This window comes from Chamaea fasciata, unplaced genomic scaffold (genome assembly GCF_029207755.1).
Source record: "Chamaea fasciata isolate MVZ Bird 193981 ecotype frontalis unplaced genomic scaffold, bChaFas1.0.hap1 SCAF_17, whole genome shotgun sequence".
NCBI lineage: Eukaryota > Metazoa > Chordata > Aves > Passeriformes > Sylviidae > Chamaea > Chamaea fasciata.
The window spans coordinates 10,273,458-10,279,537 of NW_027094102.1; positions in this window are offsets into that span (position 1 = coordinate 10,273,458).

Below are 6,080 nucleotides of genomic sequence, written 5' to 3' on the forward strand. Positions count from 1 at the left end.
CATACCACTGGTGCTCCATGCTGGACCATGCTCTGCCAGCGCTCAGGTCACCTGTGTCCCCACCAGCCCTGCCCGGCAAACCTGTACAGCCACCACCTCCTCCCTCTGGAGGACCAGATCCCAGATAAAGTTTACTGACATTCTTGCTCCAATAACTTTTCTCATCACACTTCTTTTTCCCCAGTTATTATTTTTTCAGCCCCCTCCCAACCCCTCCCTCCCCCCCCTTATTTTATTTTAGGCGCCTCTGAGAGTTCAACTGTCGCCTAAGGCTTCAAACTAATTTTCTCTTCAGAAATGATTGCAGAAAGCCGCATGCATAATAAATCCCGTTATTGCTCTTGTTATTAAAATAGGTTGTTAGGGATGTGGACTTGGAGGCCTTTTTGTCTGATGACAGCAGTTCTTCTTAGCTCGGTGCTTATGGCTTATTGACTAAGGCTGCCAGGTTCAAAAAAAAAAAAAAAAAAAAGAAAAAAAAAAGAATAAGAAATGAAAATCAAAAAGAGAAGGAGCTGCAGCTGCTGTTTAATAGTGAGAAAGTTGGGATGATTTGAGGCGGTTCTTTTAATCATGTCCATGGGCCCTGTTTGAAAGACAGCGAATTTCCAGCAGCTCCAAGGCTGTACTGAGGGCCCATGGAGAGTGTCTGTGGTGAGCTCTTTTCTGGAGCAATGATTAATTAATATTTCTTTGACATGATTTATTTGAATGATTAATTAATATCCTGTGACAGCCAGGACTGCAAACCCTCATCATGCTGGGCAACCGGCAAGCCCCAGTGAGAGCCAGAGCCTCTGATGAAGAGTCTGGAGGGATGAAAGGGCTGAGGGACTGCAAGGGAAAATGAGCAGGTCTGTTCTTTTTCAGGTGAGGAGCTGATAGGCAAGGCAGCAATGTGACATGATCAAGGGCACCCAAAATCTCAGTGCCAGGGCTACTAATTGAAGAAACTCTTGTAAGTTCCTGTGTGGTGTATTGACCATCAGCTTGTGTTTACTCACCTCACTCCAAGAAACCACACATTTATCCAGCAACCTGGAAGCTTTAGCAAATCAGAGCAGAGCCCCTTTAAAAAAAAATCTGGTTAAAGCAGCAAAACTCCTGTGAAAATAGATTCTTAAAACAATAAAAGGTTTTCAACCAGGTTTGATAAAGGAAAGCACACTGCCCAATGATTAAATGGAAACATTTTCTGGTCACCACATGAAAATATGCTCCATAAATCACTGCTGCCCTGTGAAACAAAAATCTAATCATAGATGAGGCCGTGCACTTAGCAAGTTTCTTATGCATGGCAACTATGCAGCAGGGTGTGTTCCCACCCAGGGAAACCAACATGTCACATCCATAGGGGAGCCTGTGCCAGGGCTGGCAGAAGTCTCATAAGGAAACTTCTTGCTGGAGGCACAGGGGAATGCACACACTGCACAGCACAGCACTTCCCAGGCACTTCCAGAGCAGACCTGGAGAACACAGGGCTGAGACCTGAAAAAGGGTGCATTGCTCTGGGCTGTGTCCTCACTGGCATGGGGTGAGCAGAGGGGACAGACCCAACAGCCTCCGTGACAGTTTGGTGCATGCCTGGCCCTCGTTCCCAAAAGGAGAACACTGCTTCACTGTCAGTACTGGCTCTGACATCTCCCCTCTAATGTACATAGAGATGATGCTATGCACTGTTTGACAATTAATTGTTATTTTATCATCAGAGATATGTGGGTGGTTTAAGTAATTTTTTTGTGCCCAGGGTCAGGATAGCTTTTATACAGTAGCACCCCCAAGGAGAAACCTCTGGAAGTTTTTCTCACAGTCAAAACTGTGATACCATGGTACTCCAGGCCTGCTCCCAGCTTCAAGCACTGGGAGATATCCATTCAGTCAGTGAGCTCAAGCTCTGCAGCAGATAATTCCCCCGTCAGCACAGAGAGCAGTCTCAGGCACAGGATAGGTACCCGCTCACACATCAGATTTATCCTTGGAACAACCAGATCAGGTCCTTTACTCTGAGATATGGAACTGCACTTCAAGCTCAAGGGAATGGGGATGCACCTTCTCATTTCTGGTGCCAATGGGCAAAGATTTTACTGGGGACTTCAGTGGAGCTGGGGCTTGGCCTGTGCTTTTCAAGAACTGTGTCACTGTTCAGGTTATGCTAAAAATAGGTGAAATAAACTAACAAGATAACTGAATGTAACAACATTCAGAAGAACAGCATAACAGAGGATGGAAAAAAGCTAAATCTGGGAAACACTATTACCCAGAGGAGAAATATGGTCATTCAAAAGCTGTCAAGACTAGCTAAATTCAAAGACTCTCATAGAAAATATAGAGTCCATTAGAGAAAATACAGATCCAGTTGCATATTTAACAGGTTGCAATTCCAGATAAATTAATTTAAGGTATCCATTTGAGCGTGGAAGCTGGCAGTAGGTGCGAGTAAATGAAGTTGGACATTAATACTTGAAATGCCCAAATTGAAAACAACATGCTTGGCTTCAGTGAGGAGAAAGAAAGTCATGCAGAGTTTCCTCACCCATGTTCCATTTTAGGTGGATTTTAAAGAATGCAATTCATGCCCCAGCAATACAGAAGCAATTACAGAAATGGAAAATGACCAAGTCATTCTCAGGTATTCATAGAAAATTGGCATCTCCTGAATATTGAGTTGTACTGGGTTCCAGCTTTCTATAAATACAGAAGATCAATAATTATCAGGGAAATGCTTTGCTAACGTCTCAAAGCTGGCAGGACTGAAATAAGAAATGCCATTTACGTGCTGCTGCCTGAAAGAGAGAAATAGTCTTTCCCGTTCTCTTGATGAATACTCCACTTGGCCTCGTGATGAGGAATAATTATGGGCTGCTCCATTTGCACACTCAGAAAAGGAGAGAATGAACAAATGTTGGCTACAGCTGACTCGTTCTCCGTGATGAACATTGCAGAGTTCCCAGCCTTTAGGGCCTGCAGGGCTGCTTCACCACACACCTTCATGGGGAGATGGTGTGCTAAGAACAGCTGCTCTTGGAGAGTCACTGAATGACAGAAATGTTTGTTGCTAACCATCCAAAGGTCTTGGGGCACTTTTCAAAGCAGATAACATCACCAGCCTTATTATATAGGGAAAGGAGTCACTGAAGCTTTTAGGAACGGGGTAGGATGTGAATTAGTGTTGATGCCTCTGGACTCTGAGCTCCAGATTCCTGCCTGTTTACTTTCTTTGCTTCTTTCCTGCATTTTTCCCTCCTGGGAATACTGCAAAGGCAGCTGTGCAGTCCAAGCACTGCAAGTGCCCCCTTCCCAAACTCCAGCATCTCAGAGTTTTCTTCACAGCAGCAGACTTTAGAGTTTGGGAGAATAAAGGCAGAAGGGAATAAATAAGATAGAAAACATATCATCATCATTACAAACATAAAAAGCTACAAATCTGTCACACTGCAGAAACTCTCACTTCATTGTTACTGTGATTTATTGGGGAGCTAATTTTAAACAAGTTTTCTTTTCCAAAACCACAACACAAAAACAAACTGAATAAGCAAGCCAGAGGACAGAAGCTAGTCGCTACCGGACAATTTAAGCAATAATCTCATTTGCTTTGTAGTATAAAAAGCAATAAAGGGCTGTTTACTGAGTGAATAAACACTGAATGAATCACAAAAAGCTCTTTATTGCGATTATACTCCAAGGCAGAGGAGATTATTGTTATTACACAAGAAGGCACAATGTGAAAATTTAACTCAATGCGCCAGATTTTCAGACCGCTTCAGTGGTACAATTGTGTTCGGGGAGTACATTGTGTCTAATCTTAGCAGGCTGTTTTGACAATTCTGCATGCAAATCAGGTGGTGGGGTACAAATGCATTTAATTAACTATTTACAGCCAATTTATGCAAGCCTGGTGGCTGGACACGTGTTTTGTACAAGCAATGGCATGTGAACTGGTTGGAGAATCAGTTGCCCTGTGTGAAACATTCAGCTCTGCACAGGACCCACGGATGTTCTGCAGTCAGGAGCCTCCTACACGTTCAGCCTCAAGGTGCATGATGCATCCATCCTCCTCACAGGGCCAACCTGCACAGCTCCCATGTTAAACTAGTTTTAAGGAGGTGGACAAGGGAAGTATGAGCTGTAAGAACTACACTGATGCATAGAACATCTTTCTCTTCTTTTCCCATCCTGTGTTTTTAATGTATTTTCTTTTTTTTTTCCTAGTCAGTAGTTTTGACTTGTAGTCCTGATAATGTGGCTGTGCTGAGAAAAGTAAAGTTAATCAGTGCAGATTTTTTCCCCCTAATTTTCTCTATTACAGTCTCCTCCTGCTGTCAGATCAGTAAAAATGGAAAGGACTCTGAAAATCTGACCTTTGTCAGGGCCAAACCCTGGTGCAGTTGAGGTGTGAAGTCGTTAGTGCTGCCGGAGCCACCAGCCTTTCAATGTCCCAGGTGTGTGTGCTCACACTACAGCTCTGCCTTGTGCTCAGGGACATTGCTCAGTCTCTTGATGCGTCCCCATGTCTTCTGGGACACTAATCTCCTCTCAGCTGACACAATGGACATCATCTCCTTCAAATAATTACCTTTGGGTGAAGGGGCTTGCTAATTCTCCACTGAGGCCCTGTGTGTCCTCATCCTACACAGGGGTTTGGTGAGATGTGATCTTTCACTACTGCCTCGTGTTCCAGTGAAACCTGCAGCCTTGGCAAAGGCATTGGCATCCACACTGGGAAATGGCAGGAGAAGATGCTCCCAGTTACAGAAGATGCTCTCAATTAGAGAAGTTTTTCCTGCTGGGACTGCTCCAGACTGAAAACTTGTATAGTTCATGCACAGAGCTGGATTATGAACACTTGATCACCAGCTAGTTGTTGCTGAGTGAGAGAAGTGAGTTAAGCCCTGATGATATGACAACTTAAAGCTTTCTTCTCCTTTTACATATAGGTGGGAAGATGCCGGGAATCGTCTCCAGTGTGGCTTGGCTGGCATGAGAACCAGTTAGGCAGATATTTGAGTTGGACTTTTTTTCCTCTTGGTTTCCATTTTTAAGGTGCTCTGGTGTTTATGACTAGCTGTAACCACTTATGGGCATGGAAGAAAATCCAAGTAATGCAGGGGCCTTTCTGTTCTGTATTCATTAAAATAAAAGAGAAAAGGCCCATAGCAAAAATAATGCAGTTTGTTAGAGGAGACACAGTTAAAACAGCAGGCTGGAACTCCCTTTCAAAATATGCTTTAAAAGGTCATGATGGATTTTTTGTTTGTTTTTAATTGCTCTTGGTTTTTGTTTCCCCCTCCTCCTTACCTCCCATTTGGAATGCTTCAGCCACACAAGGAGGGAATAGAAACAACATAATGTGATATTGGCAATCAGTCTCATCAGACAATAATAATCAAATCCAACTACTTGGATTCAGCAAAGAAAAGTTTCACGATTTTTTTCCGGAATTGTAAGTCTGCTCTGTATGTTTGGTCTGATTTCTGAACTATCCCTTAAGGAGAGGAATGAGCTAAACTCACAAGAGTAATTTGCAGCAAACAGTTCAGATTTGCTCTGGTGTTTGTCCAGTTCAGGGGCAATTAAGTAGATCCCAGGAATTGGGTTTTATTTATTTTGTAATGAAACTTGAACAGCCTCTTGATGACACCCTTGGTGAAGCTCACACTGAACTGTGCTAACAACTCAGGGAACAGGCACTGCAGAAACAGCCTTAGTGCTGATATTTGAAAATATGGCATTTTGGGTCTATTTTAAGCCAAACCTCTCATGTGGAAAAGAGGCATCAATTGGGACCTCTCAGGCAAGAGGAGGAGTGTAGGAGGTTTTGTCATCAGCATTTCCTCACCTCACCTATCTTTTTACCAGTATAAGGAAAAAGCAAGGGCTGTAATTGCCAGCAAGAGCAAATGATGGTTAAAGTAAAATAACAAAAAGAAAAAAGAAAATATAGAATATTATGGAAAGTGTACATGGAAAAATAACACCACAGACCTTAAAAATATCAATTGCCTGAGCTCAAAGCAATGGATTTATTTTTTAAATTGTTAAATAAACATGGGACAGGAACAGAGGGGGCTGTCATGGATGAG